Here is a 25,756-nt window from a genome sequence, read left to right as displayed (position 1 = left end):
TATTTTTCACTAGGAATACTGATAATGTTAAGAACAGATAAACGGGGTGGGGGTTTGTATCAAAAACCATTTTTAGAAATGACTTATAAACTGACAAAGGTATTGGGTTAATTCCAGCATATGGATAATCACAAATATACTGAAGACTGTGTGCTGTATATATCTGCAAATGCCTGGTTTAAATTCTTGACATCTGAAATTGTGGGTTTAATTTGATATATAATCAGCAATGTTGATCCTGATATAGGATTAGGATACCCATCTCCATGCTTGGAAAAATTGTACCTTTAAATATCAAAATGGAAGGGAATATCAATGAAGTTCATTTTTAAAGATTTTACCAATAATTATAAATGTGATCATTTTCAGAACAAAAAGAATTTGAAGCTTTAAAAAAAACCTCTATGTATGGAATAAAATCAAGCTTTCATATTCTACCATTTCCAGTTTAAGGAAGGTATTATATATCTAGTCTGTATTTGCATCCTGGATATAATCCAAGAAACAGTGAGTGATATTCTTTGTAGGAATATAATTCTTCACATGTTTCTTTTCAAAGGAAGCAAAGAGTTATTTTAGTCATTTTTCCAGCTGTGAGAAGGCAACAGCAGTCTATTTACAATTTGAGACTTATGTTGTACAAAATTTCACTTTTTGTACAAATGTGAAATTTTGTACAAAAGATAACATTTTTATGCAGGAAACAGCATTTTCTATGTAGATATATTATTATCTGTTCAGAAAATGCTTTTTCATATGCAAAAATTGCCGTTTTCTATTAAATTATATTTTATTTATTTATTTGCAGCATTTATATTCCGCCCTTCTCACCCTTCAGGGGACTCAGGGCGGATTACAGTGTACACATATATGGCAAACATTCAATGCCAATTTTGACATACAACATATACAGACATACACAGAGGCTATTTAACTTTTTCTGGCCACCAGGGGAGCTGTTGCTTTCATCATTCATCTGCAACACTGCAACATCTACTTCTGCATTCCCCGCATGCTTTTTTTTTTTTTTTTTTGCTGGAGTGCTTTGCTGGAGTCTCTTTTATGGCCTCATAAATTAGTTAATTTAGCCTCCCCACACTTTAAGGTAGTACCTAATTTTCCTACTTATTTATTTATTTATTTATTTATTTCAAAGTTTTCTATACCGAACTTCTCAACCTCATTGAGGGACTCAGCCCGGTTTCCAACCATAAAAACACATACACTCATTAAAATATCATATATCACAATTACAGTAACAGATTTAAAATAACACTATATATAAAACTACGGTGGTCAGTCGTCGTATTAAAATCAGATCTACATCATCTTCCATCCAGAATCCTAGGGTGTTGTCACATTCATCGAAAGCCTGACTCCACAGCCACGTCTTCACAGATGCAACTGTCTTTTGGGTTGCAAAAGTCGACAACGGGCTACACAATTGGTTGGAAACCCACTCCAACTCGGGCTGGCTTTGAACTCATGACCTTTGGTCAGAGTGATCTTAATGCAGCTGACACTCAGCCAGCTGCGCCACAATCCTGGCGTCTAAGAACTATATGTAAATGTCTGCAGAATAAATCCCCAATTGCAGCTTTTTCTAAGTAGGCCACAGCTTCTTTGGAACAGGAAGTAGTATTTTTGTATATTATTGAAAATGCTGTTTCTTGTACAAAGCAACCATTAGTGAATTTTATGCAGACTAAGTTCAAAGCATTAAAGATTTTCATCAATCCAGAACCATTCTCATGAAGGTTTCTTGGAATTCAAAAAAACTATTGTTTTTCAGCAATTTTAAATAATATTTTAGCATATTGGTCCCCAGTGCAACATCTTCATAATTGGTGATACCATATAATGCCAGTTCTGGAGGAAATGTATTCACTGCCACTACACTTCCAGTCTGAGTTCAAGACACTGGTGATAATCTTTGAAGTCTTTAATGGCTTGGGACCTACATACTTGAAGAAGCACTTCTCTCTATGAATGCATCAGAATTGAGATCTATTGAAAGGACCTTCCTCTGTGTCTCACCAGTAGAGAAAATTCACTGTAAGATGACAAGAATCTTCCCTGCTATGGCACTGTACCTGTGGAAATCCTTCCCTCTGAAAGCCCAATGAGACCAACATAATGATCATTTCAAAGCAATGGCAACAATTTTTGAATTAAACCCTTCTGCTGTCATCATCAATAGGACCCTCACCCTTCTCCACCACCCTGCTTCCAGCAGCAGCACTTCTGGTAGAGCACTTCTGGCAGCAGCACATCTGGCAGCAGTACTTTGGTGGTTCACCCCTTGGCAGTTGGCTCTTTAGCGGAAGCTGCTTAGGCAGGGGATGCTTCCAGTGAAGTGCACTTCCGGTGCTTCAGCACTGGGGGAGCAACCAGCCAACTGGTGCCTCCTTTCCTACGTTATGCACTAGGAGGCGGGGAGAGAGAAGCACAGAGCCTAAGGGCTCTGGGCAGCACATTTTGAGAATTTTGCTCTAGTGAATGTTGAGCATTACTGCCTATGATGTTTGTCTTTTGGGTAGCTGGAACATACTGAAGTAATCATGCCAGTACTTGTTGTGCTTTAATGTGTGCTTGCTTGTGTCCAGGCATATTTCCTGGTCCATATAGGACCTAATTGCATTCAGGTCCAATTTGCAGGTGATAGAGGATTCGCCATCTGTGTGGCAAATCTGATGGGCAGTGGGGAAAACTGTCATCCCAAACCCTACATCACCTATATTGGCACTTTCTCTATCCAACGGGAGGCAAGTGTCGTGACCCAGCTTACCTCCGTTCTTGTCAATGGGAACACGGGAAGCCTCCTGTATTCTCTAGATAGCATCCTAGGATGCTTGGAGAATGCTTGAGGGACCAAGCCATGCCAGAAGTCACTGTATGGAATCAGTCAGGCTCCATCCATCCAGCCTCCTCCAAGCATAGTAGAGCACTAAAATTGTCTAATGTGATGAGTTTCTTAGTCTCCATTTCAGAATGGCTAGAAGTGTTTCCTATAAGCACATGATATGACTTTTCTGTTTGGGATTACTATTTCTTTGTGGCTTTGGCATCATTTTTACCACTTAAAAAAGACTTATATTTCTTAATGCACATGACACATGGGTGGTCTTTTGTGATCAGACTGTAAATGGAATATAATGACAATGTTATGAAACAAATTAGATGATTTTATACACAAAGAAGTCACACAGCAAATGACAGTAATTGAATAGCAAGCATTACAGTGGAACTCGGTCACATTGGTGATGGGTACCAATCAGGAATCTTATATGTCTTAGTGTAGAATGTCTTAATTACGCTCTCTCAAATTTAACTATCTGAGAAGCCAAAATAGGTAGGTGTTAGAAAATAGCTAGAGAAAAGTAATTTGAAGGCAAACATTTTTATGGATCATTAAAACAAAACAGAGATAATACTAAGCCTGTTAAAGTTCACATGAAAAATGTTCAGCCATTCCTGTTTTGCATCTGACATTAATCAAAGATTACTTGTTCAGTGGTATGTTTTTCTCTCTTATAAATATATCCTTTTTCCATGTTGGTGGATGTATTCTTGGTGATATCAATCTCTTTGGACATTTATTTAGAGTCTTTATGTATTTGTCTAGACTATCTGTAGACTTAATGTAGTCAAAATTGACTTAAACTGAAATCCTTTATTTGGAGATGTTACTCAAAGCCCACCTTGTAAGCAATACAGCGAAACCTCAAGATCATGTTTATGGTGTTGGATGGGGGGATCACCAGAGACAAATCCTATAGTTCCTGTTGTTGGACATCCTGTGACAGGCATCTGTAGGGTGCTCAGGAGGTCCCTGTTGAGAACATTCCTGCAGCATTTCCGGCTACAGGAAAATAACTGGGTTATTTGCTGATTCCTTGATCTCTAAAAACATGGAATTGGTCGTATTGGGAAGGAGCTATGTGTACACTGTTGACTAAGAGAGGAATTGTTCACTGTTTGGTCAAAACAAAGTTCCAATTCCTATAATTAGCAAAAAAAAAAGTCAATTGCAAGGGTATAAGTCTGGAGTATAGCATATAAATTCAAGCTGCCAGCTTTGCATTTCTAAAACAGCCACTTTAAAAATAAATTATTTGAAGAACTAGTCACTCTAATTAGGTTGAATTTTTTTTTAAAAAAAAAGGGGGATTCAAGAACCAAAGAATGTATAAGTCAATAAAATTATGATGGCAAATTCTTTAAAACAAAACACCTAGAAAAGTAATAAATGAGGATATCTGTGCCAGAATCCATGCCAGCTGCAAAGATTTCTAGCTCCAAGGAAAGGTGTTCCTGCCCCCCCCCCCACAAACACACAAAGGTTACCCAGAACTACCAGGTGTGAGCTGAGTTTAGCCATATAGAACAAGATCAGATCAGCAGTTGACCACAACCCCATGAGAAATGGAGAACAGCTGGATGGATCCCAAGCAGTTCCTGATGCCTTGAAACATAGAGAGCTGGAGCCAGCATTGTTTTGGCCCAGAAATATCTAGCACATGATGTGCAGAATGTTGATCTGATGTTTTATTTTACTGCCACATAAAATGTAGCACTAAAAGTTGGAATGATTAAAGGCCTCTTACAGACTTGGCAACACTGTGCATTAGAGAAAATCTCACTTGCTGTATTGCAAGAAATTACTCTGCTGAGTCACATGGAACAATCAAAACCTAACATATCTTCTGGAAAGTATTTGATAGATCAAAACTTTATGGACATGGAATTCTAATTAAATAATAGGCAAAGGTAAAGGTTTTTCCCTGACATTAAGTCCAGTCGTGTCTGACTCTGGGAGTTGATGTTCATCTCCATTTCTAAGCCAAAGAGCAGCATTGTCTGTAGACACCTTCAAGGTCATGGGGCTGGCATGACTGCATGGAGTGCTGTTACCTTCTCGCCAGAGCAGTACCTATTGATCTACTCATATTTGCATGTTTTCAAACTGCTAGGTTGACAGAAGCTGGGAGCTCACCCCGCTCCCTGGAATTGAACTGGCAATATTTTGGTCAGCAGATTCAGCAGCTCAGTGGTTTAACCCACTGGGTCACCCAGGGCTCCCCAGTTGAGGAGTAGAACTATACAAATATATAGACATAGTCAGATGGAAATTTAGTTTATAGCCCTGCTGGTGTAATTAAACATTTTTTGGTGGAGAAATGCATATGTCAAAATGCTATAGGCATGGAATTCTAATAGAAAAATGTAGCTCTGCTAAGATATAGATATAGTCATGTTAACATATTGGTTGCATCCCTCATGTTATAATTATGCACATAATTATATGTGCATAATTATAACATGAGGGATGCAAACTGGAGAGCCACATATGTGGCTCTCCAGTTGTTGCTGAACTACAACTTCTCTCAAACGTAGCTATCGTAGCCAATCTTGGGAGTTGCAGTGCACCAACATTTGGACATTTATATGATTCCTATCCTGCTATCTGGGAATGTATTTAATTGAATATGATAGAAGTTTTATTTTCAGCACTGAAGGGAGAACAATTCATTTGGTTCATGTTTCAATCTGGAACTTGAAATGCTTCATGTCTGAAACATTTGGAAAACAGATGTTGAAGCCATCTATTTTCTAAACTTGGAATGAATAGTTCAGAAAAAAGGGGACAGAAAAATCAAAATTTGCATAAATTGGGGAAAATTCACTGAAGTACATCCATTTCAGCAGTGCATGCAACGTTGTGTACTGTATGTTTGGGGAAATAATTTAAAATATATACATTAATTTTTGTATAGCTTTTTATACAGACTAAAAGAAATACAAACTCACTAGATGGAATGAATGCAGCATTTTTTAAAAATGAGAAGCTCGGTGAAATCTTCCTTGATACAACCATTCATTCCTATTTTTAAGTAAAGCTTATTGCTTTAGACAATAAGAATATTAGCTTTTGATTTTACATCAAGATTCTGTTTCATAGATATAGCTATCATGTCATAGCTATGTTTTAGTTCTCCTTTAAAAACCAGTTCAGAGTGATGGAGGCAAAATGACATTAGCACTAACACACACATCATTGAGCAATGAAAAGTTGTGGCAGGTCCTTGTGGGGGTTTGTTTATTTATTTATTTTGAGCATTTATATCCTGTCCTTTTCACCTCCGAGGAGGGACTCAGGACGGCTTACAATAGGCAACCATCAGGTGCTGACACAGTACATTAGGAATCACAGATACAATTAAACACAATTATAAAACTTTCAATTTAAAACAGTTCGCTGATTCAACTCTTTTTGGTTCTGTTTACTGCAATCTCATTTGTTGGGTTGTTGTAGGTTTTTCCAGGCTATATGGCCATGTTCTGGAGGCAATCTCATTTGTTGCTGAAAGAAACCTAGTCTCGCCATTCTGCAGTGCTTTGCTATCCAGTAGAGTAGTCCTTTTTCACTTCAGTTGAGCAGCTGGTTTTTAAGATGGGTTTCAATATTATTTCCATTGTAACAAGGTGCAAACTGAGAACATGAAGCAGGTATGATGTCATAAAAATAATTTGAAACATAACAACTGACTAACAGGATACCACTCAACATGTATTGTTAAAGTATTTATTTGTTGATCTTCTGCCCAAACTGATGTAGGCTAAAGTAATTTAAAAATCTTGAAAAACAGAGCAGCAATGAAAGTTAATTTGAAAACTAGATTGCAGGCTGAGGCATTTGGGAATAATATTGCTTTGGCTGCTTGGCTGAAGGTTAATAAGGATGGAGCTGGTTTGAATTCCCTTGAGAGAAAGACTTCCACAATCAAGGCACTACTTAGAAGAAAAACGCACTGCTCACATGACATTTAGGGACAGAAGGGCATACTAGAATGACCTGGCCGATGCATGTCTGCCACATTTTGGCGTCCTTCATTGAAGGCTTTTACCCACCTTGCCACTGTACTGTAAGGCAATGCAGATTCCCCGCAAGCCTCTTGAAGATCTTGATGACACTGTCATGCTATACAGCGCATTCAATCTTTATCCAACTCCATTGTCCTTGTTTCAAAAACATTGTGACAACACTTACTTTAGACCACAAGCTAATACGAGGCTCACTCCACATGCGCTTGACTTAGGAAGGGCGATCTGCGAGTCTTTTTGTTCAGAGGTAAGGTAGGTATGTAACTAACGCGTGGTATACACAACATTATTTGGTTTCGTTGTTTGGCGTCTTTACAGCAGTGTTACCACTATTAAAGTTCCAACCCTTGTAAAAGTGGACCTCTGATGAAGATTTTAGATATTGGGCATTCTGAAAAAAAGGGATGCAGTCTGCAGTCATATCCTGTCCCAAAGCTGTTTAGGATTTTTAGGTCATAAACAACTTTGGAAACAAACTAAGGTAAAGGTTTTCCCCTGACAGTAAGTCCAGTTGTGTCTGAATCTGGGGGTGGATGCTCATCTCCATTTCTAAGCCATTGTCCATATACACCTCCAAGGTCATGTGGCCAGCATGACTGCATGGAGCACTGTTACCTTCCCACTGAAGGTATTGATCTACTCACATTTGCATGTTTTCGAACTGCTAGGTTGGTAGATGCTGGGGCTAACAGTAGGTACTCATGCTGCTCCCTGAATTTGAACCTGCGACCTTTCAATAAGCAAGTTCAACAGCTCAGCCGTTTCACCCACTGCACCACCAGGGTGGGTTAAACTGGTTCTTTAGAGTCTTATGAATATCTTACTGACTTCTTATAGCTATGAGTTCAATGATTGAAAGATTTTACTTGGCAGCCTGTAAACATACTGAATTAAAGACTAACAAGGGAAATAGTATTTAATTGCTTTATTTCTTTACAATAAGGAAACAAAAGAATGCAATGAGTCATACAACTTAGTAGTGTTGCTTCACACTTAGACAAAGTCAATGGATTGGAAACGACTGTCTAAAATAATGAGTTTACTGGATCCCTGTGTTCAGAGGCTAGAAATAACATTCAGTTAATATTTATTTATTTATTTACTTTATTTATATACCGCTTTTCTCAGTCCTCAGGTGACTTAAAGCGGTAATAAAACAAGGTGGGGCATGATGGTTAAATTGAAAGAAAAAATATATATACATGATAGGACCAGTGTAATGAATTGCCTACCTTTTAGGCCAGGGAAAAGCTCAGGAAGTAGGCCCAAGTATGTCGGCAGCCATTTTGTGAGATAGTGCATGGAGGCAGTCATATTAGAGTAGTCATTTCCTAGAGGAGGTGGAGCTTAGGAACAGCCTGGAGGGAAATGTGGAGAACCTTTGTGATTGGCTGGGAGAAAGTGGGTGGAGCTTAGCTAGAGTGCAGGAAAAGAAATTGCCTGAAAGGGTGCGTTTTAAAATCTGACAGTTTTTGAGAAATCCATGTTGACTGTGTGTTGAAGAAGAGAGTTAGGTTTTGGGAGAGTTAGGAGAGGAGAAGTTAGAGAAGCCAAAGTGGTTAGTTAGAGAAGACTGATAGCTATTAGGAAGAATAGCTGGTATAGAGTATAGACAGATCCAAGGGAAAGGGCTGTCTGGAGTTTTAGTTTTAGAGTTGTTTTTGGAACTAAATATTGAACTGTTTGTAAAGTAACCATAAGCTTCATCTCATTCTTGCAACCGTTACGCTTAAGTGCCTGTATTATTTTTGAAATCCACACAAATAAACAACTCTGTTCTTTGTTAATCAACAACTGTCTCAAGAGTGCCTCTGTGTGAAGAAGTTCCATAGCAGTTTAGGGGAACAGAGTTCCCAGATTGGTAGCAGCGTATATTAGGAGAATCTCAGTGGTTTTTACCTCAGAGTACTGAGCCTTGAGTGCGAATCCAGCCCATTCCAGCTTATTTAAGATTTCTGGTCAAACAAGAACTGAACATTCCTACTAAAGTTGGCAGAAGCCAGTTTTCACAGTAAATTTCCTCAGAATACAGTGTATTGGTGGCAAAGTCTCTACAGCCTCCAAACATTTAAGTCATTTGAAATCATAATCTTTTGGTGAGCAGCATTGGGACTGCCAGAAAATTGTTTGAGTTTGGAGTCAGCCTCTAAGTTAATTAATCAATAATTAATTTAATTAAATGACTGATCTATTACAATCAGGATGAAGGAACATATTGGCGTAGTTAAGGCTTGCAGTGTTATTTATTTATTTATTTACTGTCCTTGTATACCGCCGTTTCTCAGCCTAACTGGCGACTCAACGCGGTTTACAACAAAATATACAGTGCACAGTATACAATTAAAACCATAAAAACATAATACACAATATTACACGTAAATCACAATCCAATACATCTCCTAACTAAAATCCTGGTCCAATTTCATCATCCATATTACCAATCCGTAATCAACACATTCATTGCACCGAATTAACCAAATGCCTGCTTGAACATCCAAGTTTTTAGTCTTCTTCGGAATACCATCAGCGAGGAGGCTGATCTTACCTCCATGGGAAGGGCGTTCCAGAGCCGAGGGGCCACCACAGAAAAGGCCCTGTCTCTCATCCCTGCCAGCCGCACCTGTGAAGCAGGCGGGATAGAGAGCAAGGCCTCCCCAGAAGATCTTAGGGTCCTGGTGGGCTGATAGGCCGAGATACGTTCGGATAGGTAGGTTGGGCCAGAACCGTTTAGGGCTTTAAAGGCCAACACCAGCACTTTGAATTGAGCCCGGTAGCAAATCGGCAGCCAGTGGAGCTGGTGCAGCAGGGGAGTTGTGTGCTCCCTGCGCTCCGCTCCAGTTAGTATCATGGCTGCCGACCGTTGGATTAATTGGAGCTTCCGAGCCGTCTTCAAAGGCAACCCCACGTAAAGAGCGTTGCAGTAGTCTAAACGGGATGTAACCAGAGCGTGGACACCCTCTTAAAAGGTGCCTTAACAAGGGCCATCTTTAAAGCATATCATCAAGGAAGCAATCATTTAGAAAGGAATGCTGTGATTACTAAAAGTCAACATGGATTTCTCAAAAACAAGTCATGCCAGACTATTCTTATCTCTTTTTTTGAGAGTGTTGCAAGTTTTGGATGTAACATATCTTGATTTCAGTAAGGCCTTTGACAAAGTCCCCCAATACCTTCCTTCAAGCAAACTAGCCAAATGCTACTATTAGGTGACTCTGTAATTGGTTAAGTGGCCAAACTCACAGGGTGTTCATCAATGGTTCCACTTCATCCTGGAAAGAAGTGACTAGTGGAGTCCAGCAGGTTATGTTCCAGGAACCAGTTCTATTCAATATCTTTATTAATGACTTGGATGAAGGTTTAGAGGGCATGTTTATCAAGTTTGCAATTGACACCAAATTAGGAGGGGTAGCTAATACTCCAGAGGAGAGATTCAGAATTCAAAATGACCTTCGAGTCATCCCAATTATTCTTATTATACCATGTTAAGTCCCTGCCCTTGTTTTCATTTTTTCATTGTTTTGGAAGAGCTTTTCAGACATTTCAAGTTTTCCATCTCTCACCATGTGTGTGAATATGCACGCCCATTCATATACATCTAAGGATTTCAAAGGTATATCAAGTGCTCCTGCTAATGTACAGTCAAGTATGACTGTACCATACTTATCTCTAGCTCATTCCTTCTACAGTTTCTTCTCCACAGCCACGTAGTCTCCATATTACATTTCCTATTCCAGTGCACTCATCTACAATTGATGGAAAGAACTTGTGATTTAAAATTTTCAAGTACATGAGAAGGCAAAAGTGACAGATATGCCCTCACTAGCAGTTTTGTAGATTTCTTATTCTGATCTAGCAGGTTATAGGAAGTTCAGTACTGTAATTTAAATAATGTTTTATATTATTTTCCAGTTTAGGAAAATCTAAGATTTTTTCCAACTTTGGATTCAAGTTCCATGTCCGACTGTATATGTAGAACATGTCAGGAGCTCAATTTCACAGCTACTGATATAGATCCAAGGCCCATGGGTATTTGTTCCCCAAGGTTTTTGTTTCCCCAAACCAATACTGCTGGGGCAAGCAGTCAAAGAACCTTATGATGTTTTGGACTATAATACCCATTACCCAAAGTAAGTATATCCAATAATCAAGGATTCTGGGAGCTGGAGCTAACTGGCTGTATTGTATCAGTCCCCAATGCAATATGCTTGGCCTGGTATGCCCACCATCATTTGTAACCAGTTCCAGCTGCACAAGAACCGGGAAAGTGTACATGTTATCTAGAAACTCTGACATTAGAACCTGTTAAATTTCCAATTGTAAACCGAAGTTCAATCCCCTCTGCATATTCATTGCTAAAAGCAAGTTTTGTCCAGAAAGTTGCATATTGTTTGTGCTTTGAATTTTCTTCATGAGCTGGATCTAGTTTGTCATATTTGATCACCAGGGTGAAAGGGTTGTGTTGCTTCTAACTTCATAACTTTGGTGGGCCAGTTCCCTAGCTAAGGAAATCAGCCAAATTCCTGTCACCACTGTGGAGTGCAGGTACAACTTCTTACAAGCTTAGGAGCCCTTTGGATATCCAGCTGTTGACATTTTGTAGTGTTTATTCTGTCTGTTTTGGCTGGCTGTTACACATATGGAGACTTTGGAAGGGGTGAGACCTCAGCAGTTACCTACTCAATGTTTGCTGCCAAAATCAAGAGATGATGGTCCTTCCCTTCTGTACAGGAAACAGATGAATTATAGTACACTCACCTAGAGAACAGCGTCTAGAACAAGTAAAATACTATTGTAAATTTTAAGCAACTTGGTGGTATTTTTTTTTTAAAACGAAGGGATAATTCATAGAAAATCTGCTCTGGGTTTGAACATGCAAATTAGATAGATACCAGAATGTATCATAAGAAGGTATCCTTCTTTCAAAGCTGTATAAAGAACATGGGAAATTAAAAATTGAGATGAAAATTAAAGAAAACAAAAAGGCAGCTGTTTATTTAAAGAAACAAATTATCTCAAAATGAATTACAAGCAGAAGAATTTTTCAGGCAGAGGGGGCTGCTTGTCTTATTATAAACATATAGTATAGGAGAAACACTGCAGAAGATCTTTATGTATTGCGGAAATAGGTTGGGTGTGTCATAATTATTCTGTCCAACTTAAGGGCTAAAGCTTCTTTAAGGACTATTTTGCTGAATATATTTCAAAGTCAATATAGACTTAAAGTACTGGAGGATGCCACCCAATAAGTAAGTTTGGTCTCCACATGCTTGGCTTATCTCTCATGTTTTGATTTCACGAATTAAAAGACTGCAAGAAATTATTATTTATGGATTTAGATGATAAGATATCTGAGTAAAATGAAGTAATTAATTAGTTGAGATGGCTATATAGATTCTGATAATTGGGTCTAATACCAAACTTCACTGAAGACCAAGATAGTTAAAGGTGCTATAGCATTCCTCGCTATCATTCAAAGAGTCAGGCCGATTCTAGAATACACTTGTTAGGTTCATATTTCTTTCTTTGATGTTTTATCTTTGATGCTTCACCTGCTCCTCTATAAAACCACACATATGCCTCTGGTTTTTTTTGTGTTTTTTTTTAAAAAAACCCTGTTGCCTCTGACAAAATATATGTATGTTAAGATGTTTGGCAGATAACCTCTTAAGGGCATAATTACCTGCAAAGGGCCACTTAATGAGTTTACAGAAGAGGGCTTACTCCAAAACCGTGCCATATACACCCTTCAGAGGTAAAATCAGTTCCCACTCTCATTCCTCTTCAATCTGGTCTTTTAATCTGTTTTGCCGTTTACTGATCATTTATGTTAATGGTTTTATCATTTGATATATTTGGCAACACTGCTAGCCACCTTCAGTGTTTCTTATTATTGGAATGATAGGAAAACATGCACTTACATTGAATCCAATCATAGAATCATGAAGTTGGAAGGGACCACAATGGCTATTTGGTTAACCCTTTTCAGGTAGGAATATACAAAAAAAATGCCCATCCAACCTCTGTTTAAAGCCCTCCAAGGAAGGAGATTCCTTTAACCTCTGAAGCAATCATTTTTACTGTCTAACAACTCTCAAGTAAGCTCTTCCTAATATTTATGTGGAATCTTCTTTCTTGTGATTTGTATCACAAGAAACACAAGCTTGCTCCATCTGCTACATGACACCCCTTCAAATATTTAAAAATGGATTTCGTGTCATATCAATAATGTCAAGAAGCTTCCATACTTTGACAGGATTCTTCTTCCATAATCTATAGACACTCTATATCTATCTACATGGATTATGTAGTAAAGAATGCTTTCTGGAAGGAGCAGTTCAAAGTTTCTAGCCTGATTTCTTTGCTTGTATTTTGCCATGGCCACTTTCAAATGATGTCTCTAGCAAATGTACAATAAATTGCTTGTTAATGTCAACACCTGTCTCTCATGACACCAGTATATCTCCTTGGTCCTTTCCTTGTCAAGATCAAATGAGTACACATCCTCTGAGCAGGAGAGATGGTATTTTATCATCTCTGCATCATACTTTAACTAGAATATAACTTCTTTGGTCCTAATACACTATATCATATGGGATAAAAATGTACCCCTTTAGCAAAATTCAATACATATGTTGGAACAATTTTCATCCTAGCACTTTTCTGTTTATTAAAAATTCCTTATGTGAAGGACAGAGCAGATTCTTAAAAATGTTTGTTTAAAACCCTTGCGGCGACAATGCCAATGACTGATAGTTAGAGATAGAATTATATTTAAAACTATTGGGGAATCCTTTTCAAACTTCTAAACCTGCTGAGAAGCCCCCTGTCCTGACTTACGACCTCATCATATGGGGCTTACTTTGGCGGCATATGCCCATTCAGCCCTTGTTGGCCCATGGAGCCTGCCAGCTCCCATCTCATGATGCAGAGGAACGTCTGGTGGGGCTCCATGGGTCACCTAGCTCTGCATATGGGAGCTATGAGGGAAGCCATGTAGTCTACACTTCCCCCCATGGGATCAGTTTCCTGGTAAGGCAGGCAATGTGGGGCATGGGGCACCAGTTCCCCACACACCCTGACAGTGATTGCCAGATTCACCACAATGTAAAGTGGTTGTCACTGTCCAGCAAGGTTTGCTTGGTTACAAGCTAGTGCAGAATAGTGGGGGCACCATTTTCCACCCCAGTAGTCCACATGCTTTTTTGTGAGCTTGGGGGGGGGGGGGCTGGTTAGGTGGTTGACCATAATGTGGGTGTCAATAGATTCCAGATGAAGGAAAGTAAAATCCCAGATGATTTTACAATGAGTTGAAGATAGAGAATAACACAATTATTATTTCATGAACAGTTTTGTTGATCTTATCTTAACGTATTTCAAGAAAGCTCTTTTAAAACTTAGATGAGGAGTTTTGCGTTTGTGGATTGTAGTTTTTGAAATAAACCCTGAATTGTGAGAACATATTTGAAAACCACAGTTTTTGAAGATGTTCTTACATTGAAAGAAACAATCAGTAAATATTTTGTTCCATCCACTAAAACAAAATTCGCAGAGACTTACATCACTATTAAATAATCCCCATTATTAAATTTCTTTCACTTGGATGAGGATTAATTTTAAAGACAAGAACAATGAAGTCAGTAAACCCTTGGTCACTACTTACAAAGTAAATAAAAGAAGTCCACTGGCATTATTCAAGGTCACACAGGAACTTCCCAAAGTTAATATAGGACTCTTTCAAGAACATATATAACTTTTCCAATGCTACTTTAAAAGTAATAGTCCAGTAATTTAATTTTGTCCATTAATAAGGAATCACTATTCTAAAGTTGGTAATCAAGATTACTGACAGAAGATAGGAAACCATCAAAATCTTCAGCAACAAAAAAATTAAAAGCTGAAAGCCAGGGGAGGGGGAATCTTAAACAGAATAAATCCCTGGTCCAAATGTGAGGTCCAAATTGTATAAGTGTAGTCAGGCATGTAGCCGGGGGGGGGGCTGGGGGGGCTGGGGGGGCTTCACCCCCCCCCCAAATTCTCATGGTGGTCCGCGAGAAGGCCTTACTGGTACATTATTTAAACTGTTATGTTTATTCATATCATGATCTGATCACCATGCTCAATATATCCCATATGCATGGGGGTATTGGGGTAATGATACAAAAGGTTTGCTAGGGTAGACCCTCTTTCACTCCTCCCTTCCCAAACTACATTTCCCAGAGTTCTGTACTTTTCCCAGAAAACTCTGCTCACTCCTTTCCCACTCCTAATGGTGAGGAATGAGAGCTCTTTGCTTTGCTTTGCTTTGCGTTTTGCTTTGCGCTTTGCTTTGCTTTGCGCTTTGCTTTGCTTTGTGCTTTGCTTTGCTGCGCATTGCTTTGCTTGCCATGGAAATAAAGATCAAGCTGACTTTGGGAGGGAGCCTTCAGAGATTTACAAAATAGAAACGAAAACGTATTGGGTAAGTTTTGATTCTAAAGTTTTTGGTGTGGGCCATACAAACACATCCAATATTGCTTCAGATGAACAAATGTAATTAGTTTCCTTCTGACTTACAAAACATCTGAAATTTTTACTGCTTTATTAGACAACAGATTGAACAGTGGCATAAATACATATACCCTGATCAGGAAAGGTTCTGCAGGGGAAAACATATATTATTGAGCCTATTTGATCATCATAGAAAGTAAAGAATGTGAATGGGTCAAATGCCTTTAAAAATAATGTAGATGCCATTGATATATCATGAGGTGTCACTATGGCCTCAATCTGATTGATAAGCCAACTCACTGTACCAGTGGTTTGATATAAGTGTCAGCTTGCCACTGAGCAATTGATTCACTAAATATACTGTAATTGGGATTAGTAAAGGGATTTAGACTGATATAGTGGATTTATCAAAAAAAAGTCATGCCAAACAAATCTGATCTCTTTTTTAGATAGCGTTACAAGCTGGATAGATGCGGGGAATGCCATGGATGTGGTGTACCTGGATTTCAGTAAGGCCTTCGACAAGGACCCCCATGACCTTCTGGCAAACAAACTAGTCCAATGTGGGCTAGGCAAAACTACGGTGAGGTGGATCTGTAATTGGTTAAATGGACGAACCCAGAGGGTGCTCACCAATGGTTCCTCTTCATCTTGGAAAGAAGTGACGAGTGGAGTGCTGCAGGGTTCCGTCCTGGGCCCGGTCCTGTTCAACATCTTCATTAATGACTTAGATGAAGGGTTAGAAGGCATGATCATCAAGTTAGCAGACGACACCAAATTGGGAGGGATAGCCAATAGTCCAGAGGACAGGAGCAGGATTCAAAACGATCTTGACAGATTAGAGAGATGGGCCGAAACTAACAAAATGAAGTTCAACAGTGGCAAATGCAAGATACTCCACTTTGGCAGGAAAAACAAAATGCAAAGATACAAAATGGGGGATGCCTGGCTCGAGAGCAGTACTTGTGAAAACGATCTTGGAGTCCTCATGGACAACAAGTTAAACATGAGCCAACAATGTGATGTGGTGGCAAAAAAAGCCAATGGGATTTCGGCCTGCATTAATAGGAGCATAGTGTCTAGATCTAGGGAAGTAATGCTACCCTTCTATTCTGCTTTGGTTAGACCACACCTGGAATATTGTGTCCAATTCTGGGCACCACAATTCAAGAGAGATATTGACAAGCTGGAATGTGTCCAGAGGAGGGCGACTAAAATGATCAAGGGTCTGGAGAACAAGCCGTATGAGGAGCGGCTTAAGGAGCTGGGCATGTTTAGCCTGAAGAAGAGAAGGCTGAGAGGAGATATGATAGCCATGTATAAATATGTAAGAGGAAGCCACAGGGAGGAGGGAGCAAGCTTGTTTTCTGCTTCCTTGGAGACTAGGACGCGGAGCAATGGCTTCAAACTACAAGAGAGGAGATTCCATCTGAACACGAGGAAGAACTTCCTGACTGTGAGAGCCGTTCAGCAGTGGAACTCTCTGCCCTGGAGTGTGGTGGAGGCTCCTTCTTTGGAAGCTTTTAAACAGAGGCTGGATGGCCATCTGTCAGGGGTGATTTGAATGCAACATTCCTGCTTCTTGGCAGGGGGTTGGACTGGATGGCCCATGAGGTCTCTTCCAACTCTTTGATTCTATGATTCTAGTGTATTCTAATGTTTTTCTTTTTTCCAAATTTATTCCTTGCTTTCAGTCATTTAGTCATTTCTAAACCTATCACAGGGTTTTCTTGGCAGAATTTATTCCTCTGAGACTGAGAGCATGATGTGCTCAAGGTCACCTTGCGAATTTCAGAATAGCTAGTTCATAAACAAGACATTTTTGCTTTTCATAATTAAATCCCTTTTTCTCCATGCACACTGTATATTTGATTAAGGTTCATCATTGGAGATCAATGTATTTTTCAATATGTGTAGAGAACTTTGAAAGCATTCAGTAATTAAGGCAGCAACAGGTGATAATGATAATGATGTAGAAACATTGTCCACTGGGGACACAGAAGAAAACTTTCTCGGTGCCTGACCCAAGTCATGGAAGGCTCCTCCATGGAAGGTCCCATTAGCCTTCACTCTGCTCTCTCTTGCCAACAGACAAGATCTTTAGCATGTATGAATGAATAAATAAATGTATTCAAATGCAATAACTTTTGTAGTTAAAATGTCATATTTTCTTAGTCATAGCATCTATTGCATCTTAGAACCAGAGAAGGTTATTGGGCTTCTTTTTGAACAGTAAGGCAATAATTTACACCTCACAACCTCTAAGGATGCTTGCCACAGATGCAGGCGAAATGTCAGGAGAGAATGCTTCTAGAACATGGCCATACAACCCGAAAAACCTACAGCAATCTAGTGATTCTGGCCATGAAAACCTTCTGCAATACAATAATTTACAATTCCAATTATCCATGCAAAAATGTTGGAAGTCACACTTCCCTCTGCAAACAGCAATGGGAGAAGAGCACACAGGGATGAAAAAGAACAGGAAATGGTTGATCAGCTTTAGATAAGAATTCCAAATCCCTGTAACATGACTTGACCTAAAATGCTGCCAGCCTGTGAAAATGCACCACTTAGATAAGCCAGAGTGACATAATGTAAAAAAGTAAATGTTAAGATAAAGTTTGCTTGGGAGAATAAATCCAAGGATTACCAAAGAGATATTTCCCAAGACAACTTTAACATGTCTGGTTTTGCTTACAGAACAGCAGCACTTAATGTATGATATTGCTACCTTATCAGCTAAATTAGTAGCATTATAGCCTAGTACTACCTCATTAACTGGAAACTTGAAAGTCACTTAAGGTGGCCTGGTTGTATAATGATGACTTTGTGTTTGAGGGTCTTCTTACTTCTTTTTGATCAGATTGCTTATACTAGCAGCTGTAGAAAGGCACAAGAGAAGAGAAGAGAATCCTGATGAATATATTTTAAAAATAACATGGAAGGATTTAGCTGTGTGAGACCCATAGGAATCAGCAGGCGATGTTAAAAGATTTAGTTGCTTGGCAATGTACTCCTTACTATTCATGCTAAGACACAACATATTTGATATTCTACCTATGCCTCCACCCAGGGCACATGTAAGGTTAATAAGAAGTTGAAAGAAAAGCATGTTGGTTGAAGTCCCCAGGACAAAGGCACAAGCTGACTGTCACAGTAAGTCTCTCTCTATAACTTGCCATTTCCTAGGAAGTGCCACTTTCATGTCACTACTTGAAAATTGAGAACTGCAGGGAGTGGTGACCTTCTTAAAACTGTTGCCATCCAAAGGCATTGGACTCCATCCTGGCAGTGGCTATGGATGATGGGAGTAGATGAAGCTACTCAGGACTCTTCCAGACAGGCCCATATCCCAAGAGGAACTAGGATTTAAAAACCCAGTTCCTCTCAGGATTGAGGCCCCCAGTCCCCCGCTTTCCCTCTAAACTTAAATGTCACACATTAGGAGCTTTCTTAGAACTGGGATGATAATGGGGATTGGCACTTGGGATCACAGAAGGTGGTCCTAAAAGTCAATTCCTACAGGCTCAACACCTGGAAAGATCTGGACCTTACAGTAAGATCCGGATCTTTTCAGGGTTTTTTTTTTTACCCAGAGTAAACTGGGAAATCCCAGTTTACTCTGGATTAATCCTGATTAACCTCAGGCCTCATTCAGATGCATCAGGCTAATTTGCAAACCATCACGGATTTTGGGCTTGTGTGGAAGGGACTTCACAGGGATGGAGGTAAAAGGAGTGGAGAATGACATTTTGAAGGGGGCCTCTCCTATGTATTATTTGCTGTTGTGCACCTTCAAGCCATTTCTAACTTTTGGTGACTCTAAGGTGAATCCTGTCACATAATCTTCTCAGACTAAGGATGTGTGACTTGCCCAAGGTGACCCAGTGGGTTTTTCCATGGCCAAGTGGAAATCGAATCCTGGTCTCCAGAGTAATAGTTCAAAGCTCAAACTACTACACCATGCTGGCTCTCCTCCCCTACTCTATCACCTTAGAAATTTATCTCATGTCTAGCAACAGATGCAAAAGTCCTTACCTGACACTTCAACAACATTAAGGCATAAATAGTACTGGTATATTTAAGGAATTAATTTAATTTAACAGGATAATTAGACTCTGGTTTCTAAGATTCCTAGAGGGTTAATAGCTAGGGGGTTGAATGCTCTATTTAGAGCCTGTAAAAATTGGACTGTATCTCTTAGAATCACTCAACCAGCATAGGCAGTTGTAGGCCCTTGGATGCTACAACCAAGCAAGTATAAATTGTATTTATTATATTTACCCCTTATTTTATAATTTTATTGTTATTCCTGTGAAATATGTTTTTCTGGAACATATTTCACTGGAACCCACGCACAAACATTCTTTGGAATATCTTTATACTCTGCAATGCACTAGGGTGCTGGTTCTGATCAAAAGATACCACATCATTCATAACTAGGGATTGAAAGAATAGTCAACGGCAGGGAAAGTTTTCAGTGTCAGAAAACCCCAAGGAGGAGAATCATTCTGATTCATCCTTCTTGTTTTTGAATACCCCCTACCCCATCCCTGCACCAAGTCACTGAGTACATTTGAAGAATAGGCACCAGTTTGAGAACATAGTGAGTGATAATCCTCGGCTGCCCTCTGCCCTCCCACAAATGTGTGACAGGGATCCACCATGGGTTGGTGCACTGGGTACCCAAACACATTCAGCAATAAGTTTGAGCTGCCCCTTTCCCTGTCATCTAGCACTACAAGGTCATATTTGAAAAGCAAGCAACAACTGAGGATCATCAGGAGCTATGTACTCATATCTGCTGCAAAATGATGCGTGGATCCTCTAGAATATCCCAGAGCCATCCATAAATCCTGGAAGATGATGTCATTGCTGTTGTGTACTTCCCATCCTCTTCCCTACAATTTCTCCCTTGTCAGAATGTCTTGAGTGTTTACTGATCTACCTACAGCAGGGAGAACATTGACTAAAATGTGTTCTTTCTTACAGGAAACAAGTAATTTAATTAAGAACATCCCTAGTTGCTACTCCTCATCAATTCAAGACATTTTCTAACCATTCCATGAGATTTAACATGATCAAACCACCAAGACTTGATATGGTGAAACTATGTGTACTGATTCAGCTTCCTTCTGTATGGTATTTCAATAATGTGAGAGATTACAGAAATGTTTTCTGTAACTTTTTGATAACTGAACACAATGCAGCTTTCTAAATTAGAAGACAAGGTTAGAGAGCTATCTTGACATTCTCCCTGCCTACAGTGAATGTGGAAACAAAGGATAAGTTGGACAACATCACTGTCCCATCCTCTCATATCATAGTCCTACTCCCAATATCCTAACGTGGGGGAGAGAGGTCAGCCCAGACCTAAGTTAAATTAGGAACAACATATGGTAGAGGAGAGACTGATTTAAGCAGAAAAAGTTTGTAATAGAGCTTCAATGATAAAGTGCCAGGAACAGCTCAATTTGGCATATGTTTTTACATGTTTAGTTTGATAAGAGAAAGGTTAGTGGAGACATTTCTCAAAGATTTGAAACCCCTTATAAACTTTATGAAAGAAAAAAGGAAAATGAACTGGTAACTTTTCATTTTGATGATTAGAAAGAAAAGGAATTGAAAGAAGAAATACATTGAAATGTGGGTCAGAGGCATGCATAGCTTTACGTATATATAACTGCTAAAAGGAGAATTGGAAGTCACTTATTTTTCTTTTTGTTCTGTATTCTTTATTTTGTTGTATTTCAGTTCCTTATCTTTTAAATAATAACAATATTATAAAACTAGAAATAAGTTTTTATAACAATATACACACTTTAATCCGAGGCCAAACATATCGAGAAACATGGTTTCTTACCAGGCAACTCTTCTCTGGTTTTTTTTTTCATGTTTCCTAGCATGGCCTTTATCATGCATCAGGGGAGATTGGGAGATTAAACTTTGTCTTTTGAACTAGACGTGATTTTCCATGAAATCCAAACTGCAGAAACTATGGCTACTGTGAACAGACAGGAATCATTCTATGGTTCCAGATTTTGGTATGCTATCAAAGTGAAATGTATAAAACCACTACTCCACAAAGTTCTGCTTTTATACTGGTTTCCTTTTTGTAGCACACAAAATAGGAGGAGAAAGGAAGGAAGAAGAATTTCATGGCCCTGGGGCTTACTGGAAACATTCTAAGGGCGAAACCACTGATATTCATTACTTCTAAACTGGATTTTATAAAGAACGTACAGGATCCCACCCCAGGAAAATGCAGGGTCTATAAAGAAATAGGGGAATAATTTTTTTACTCACTTTTAAGATATCTGTAAATACTCTAAAATTGTATTGGTTGGGTATCCCTTATCTAGAGTTTTTAAATGCTTCAGAATCCGAAAATTTCCACATGGGTGACTGAGATAGTAACTGTTGGAAATAACCTTCTTCAAGCCTTCTCTAGTAATGCTTATCTATGATCCTGTTGCTTGCTGTTTTCTGTATGTATGTTTTGTTATGCAGCTTCCTTTACTCTATAGTTCCTGAGAAGTTATAAAAGAGTCCCTGCCCAGGACACAACATTCATTCTCACAATCTCTGTTATATAAGCAAGTAATTCTACTTGGCCAATGTTTCTGCATAATAATTTAGCAGGTACTATGTTATACCATAGAAACTGCAGTTATTAAGCAAAATCTAGAAAATTTAGGCATTTTTTTAAAAGCTCCAGTGAAAAATAATGGTGATAACTACATAATTAAACTTCAGAAATTGGTCAGCGGCTTTCTTCCACAGCATCATAAGAGGCAATTGTGTATAAACCCACATGGATATCAAGGTCAAAAGTCTTGTTTAAAAAAGTTTAATTTTTCATTGACGAATTTTGAATGGAAGACTGACTGAGAGGAAGAAGTGAGATCATATTGTCAAAATTGCCTGTGAATACATTTTAGAAGTATTTTCTGAATTGTATGTTGCTGGAGATCCCATGAGGAAGCTTTCTTGGATCCTCTTGAATGTGGATTGCATTGCTACTACCGTGTTAATGATTCGAGCTTAATATCTATTAATACTGTACTATGGAGAGATTTTGCATAGCAAACAAAGATGCAATAAAGTCAGCATTGGCTTTAGAAATGAAAGAGCAAATGCCTCATCTCTTGAAATACAATCAGATGTTATTCCATGGCGGCAATTAGGATTATATTTCTCATAAACACCACAAAACAGTTTTAATAGCTGGAATGGTTTTTCTCTTACATAAGTGAAAGTAACATAGACCAGCTGACTTTGACATTGCAATGGAGGCTTCTTGGCTTTAAGGTTCCATTTGCTACATATCAGCATTGGTCACTCATGACACCAAGTGAAACCTGGTTCATCTTTAGATTAAGTGTTTGAATAGCCCCATCATATCAAGAGCTAAAGACAGAGTTTCTTTTTATCAGCAAGACACTATAAACGTACAGAAATGAGAAGCCACAGCTTTGTTTACACCAATTTGATAGGGGAAGCTCTGTACTTATTCTTGATAATATGTTCCCTGTATTGTCTACAGTTGCCAGAAAACTTCTGGTCTGCTCCAAAGAGCTTTCTTAGAGTGTATCTCTAATACAGTTATTCTTATTGGATAACACCTTAACTTCATGGCTTTCTCCTGTGTAATTCTGAGACTTATATTTAGAGAGATATGCAGGCTATACATTATCTATTACAGTGTTTCTCAACCTGGGAGTCGGGACCCCTGGGGAGAGTCACGAGAGGGTGTCAGAGGGATTGCCAAAGCTCATCAGAAAACACAATATATTTTTTGTCATAGGGGTTCTGTGTGGCAAATTTGGCCCAATTCTCTCGTTGGTGGGGTTCAGAATGCTCTTTGATTGGAGGTGAACTATAAATCCCAACAACTACAACTCCCAAATGTCAAGCTCTATTTTTCCCCAAACTCCACCAATGTTCACATTTCAGCATGTTGAGTATCCATGTTGTGACTCAACTGGAATCTCAGAGTGATCGTGTCAATTATTCTGATGGGGATGATGGGATTCAGATTCACAGTCAGGTGCAAAGCAATGATGTCCTTGTGTTAGATGAAGAAGACCAGGAACAGGGGGCAGAAGTTCAGTTGTTTCCCACAGTAAGGGATGACGCTGTTGAAAGCGAAACCACGGAGAGCCAGGTGCATGATTCAGCAGAAAGGGAGAACGGTTCTCAGCCAGATAGTTCTCAGTCAGATAATGAGGGAAAAAGCATTAACGAGGGAATTGACCTTGATGAAGCCGGAGGTTTAGATAGAGCTGATTGGTTGGAATTTAAGGTTTGAAGGGGTGTCGGGATCACTAGCAGGCGAGAGAGGGAGGCTCGGGGCCATAGGAACACCTTCACGTTGTCCAAAGAATATTAAACAGGCTGTTTGAATGTGCCTCAGTGTCAGAGCAACTTCCCGCTTCAATCAAGAGACTTTGGATTTATCTTGCAGCTTTCATGTTCATGTTTTAGGACTTTGTCATGTTCTCCTGGGACTTTGCCTTGCCTGTATCTTCATGGATCTTGTTTGCCTATGTTACCTTGAAATGATCTTTTGGAATATACATTTGCCTTTTTGAACTTTTTTTATCTTTTCCTTTAATAAACCATAAAAGACTACTGCTGGTGTGTTCTTTGGTGTTCTAAGCAAGGCGATTCTACTCTGAGGTGCGACAATCCATGCCAAGTTTCGTCCAGATCCATCATTGCTTGAGTCCACAGTGCTCTCTGCATGTAGTTGAACTACAACTCCAAAACTCAAGGTCAATGTCCACCAAACCCTTCTAGTATTTTTTGTTGGTCATGGGAGTTCTGTGTGCCAAGTTTGGTTCAATTCCTTCATAGGTGGAGTTCAGAATGCTCTTTGATTGTAGATTAACTATAAATCTAAGTCTTGTTTACTTTGTTTTAATAAACTATTCTTTTGGACATACTCCTGAGTCTGGCTCTTTAAGGCATCTGGGTTCTGACAGATACTGCCAGGCATACTTTTCAAAAGATCATGAATGATTTTCGAGCTCTCGGAACAAAGCTTAAACAATGTAATGTACTGGTGGTCTTTCCATCCTTCCTCCCAATTGTAAGACATGGTCCTACAAGGGCCAGAAAAATCGTACAGGTCAATAACTGGTTTAGAAAATGGTGTCAGGAGGAACACTTTGGCTTCCTCGACCATGGCCTGCTTTTCCAGGAAGATGGCCAACTGGCAAGGGATGAGGTGCAACTTTTTTCTCCCAGACTCGCAAACCTCATTAGGTGCACGTTAAACTAGGTCCACTGGGGGAGGGGGACAACAGTCTTGCGAACAGTACTTTACCCACAAGGCTAAACAGAGGACTGCACAAACACAAAGGCCAAGTACTGAAAGCACAATAATCCCAAATAACCAGCTCAGGGGAAGATCTCAGGGGCTCAGATGTCTTTACATTAATGCACAGAGCATGGGAAATAAACAAGATGAACTCCAACTTTTAGCACAACACCACAAATATGATGTCATAGGCACCATTGAAACCTGGTGGGATGACTCCTATGGCTGGAATGTAGACATGGAGGGCTATAACCTCTTTCACAGAAACCGAAAAAAGGGGAAAGGAGGTGGACTAGCCTTATATGTCAAAAACTATTATGCTGCAGAAGAGATGCAAGACAGCAAACCAGGAAACCAGCTTGAATGTATCTGGATAAGAATCAAGGGAACTGGGACTCAAAAAGATATTGTTGCAGGCGTCTACTACAGACCTCCAAGCCAGGAGAAGAACTTGAACTTGATAAAGTCTTCTGCCAACAGTTGAACAAATAGGCACAGAGAAGAGATGTAGTAGTCCATATTAACAACCCCCAACCGGTCTCCTAAGGTAAATTGGTGTAACCAGGTGAGCGGGCCCTCTGGTTTGAAGGTGGTGTTGTTGAACGCCAGATCTGTCAACGGAAAAACGACCTGGATTCAGGACTTAATCCTGGAGGAGCGGGCAGATCTGGCGTGCATCACGGAGACCTGGCTGGATGAAGCGGGGGGCGTAAATCTCTCCCAGCTTTGTCCTCCAGGCTTCTCCGTGCAACACCAACCAAGAGCCAGAGGACGGGGAGGCGGGGTCGCAGTGGTCTATAGAGATTCCATCCATCTGACCAGGAGTCCCATCCTGCAGACCACAAATTTCGAATGCGTCCACCTGAGGGTGGGTGACCGGGACAGAATAGGGATTCTTGTAGTGTACCGTCCACCTCGCTGCACTACAGTCTCCCTGCCTGAGCTAGCGGGGGTGGTCTCGAGCCTGGTGGTGGAGTCCCAACGGCTTCTTGTGCTGGGGGACTTCAACATCCATGCCGAGGCGACCCTCACAGGAGCGGCTCAGGACTTCATGTC

At 39.6% G+C, this 25,756-nt stretch overlaps 1 long non-coding RNA gene across 1 annotated transcript in view; it reads right to left on the bottom strand.

The window, feature by feature from the left end:
* The window catches only part of LOC137096714 (uncharacterized), a 354,124-nt gene that overhangs the window by 317,300 nt on the left and 11,068 nt on the right, over nucleotides 1-25,756 (bottom strand). The gene's annotated exons all lie outside the window — the stretch shown is intronic.

Source organism: Anolis sagrei, chromosome 3, assembly GCF_037176765.1.
Source record: "Anolis sagrei isolate rAnoSag1 chromosome 3, rAnoSag1.mat, whole genome shotgun sequence".
Lineage (NCBI taxonomy): Eukaryota > Metazoa > Chordata > Lepidosauria > Squamata > Dactyloidae > Anolis > Anolis sagrei.
Note: the sequence above shows the minus strand (reverse complement) of the source record. Positions and strands in the feature narration are given on the sequence as shown.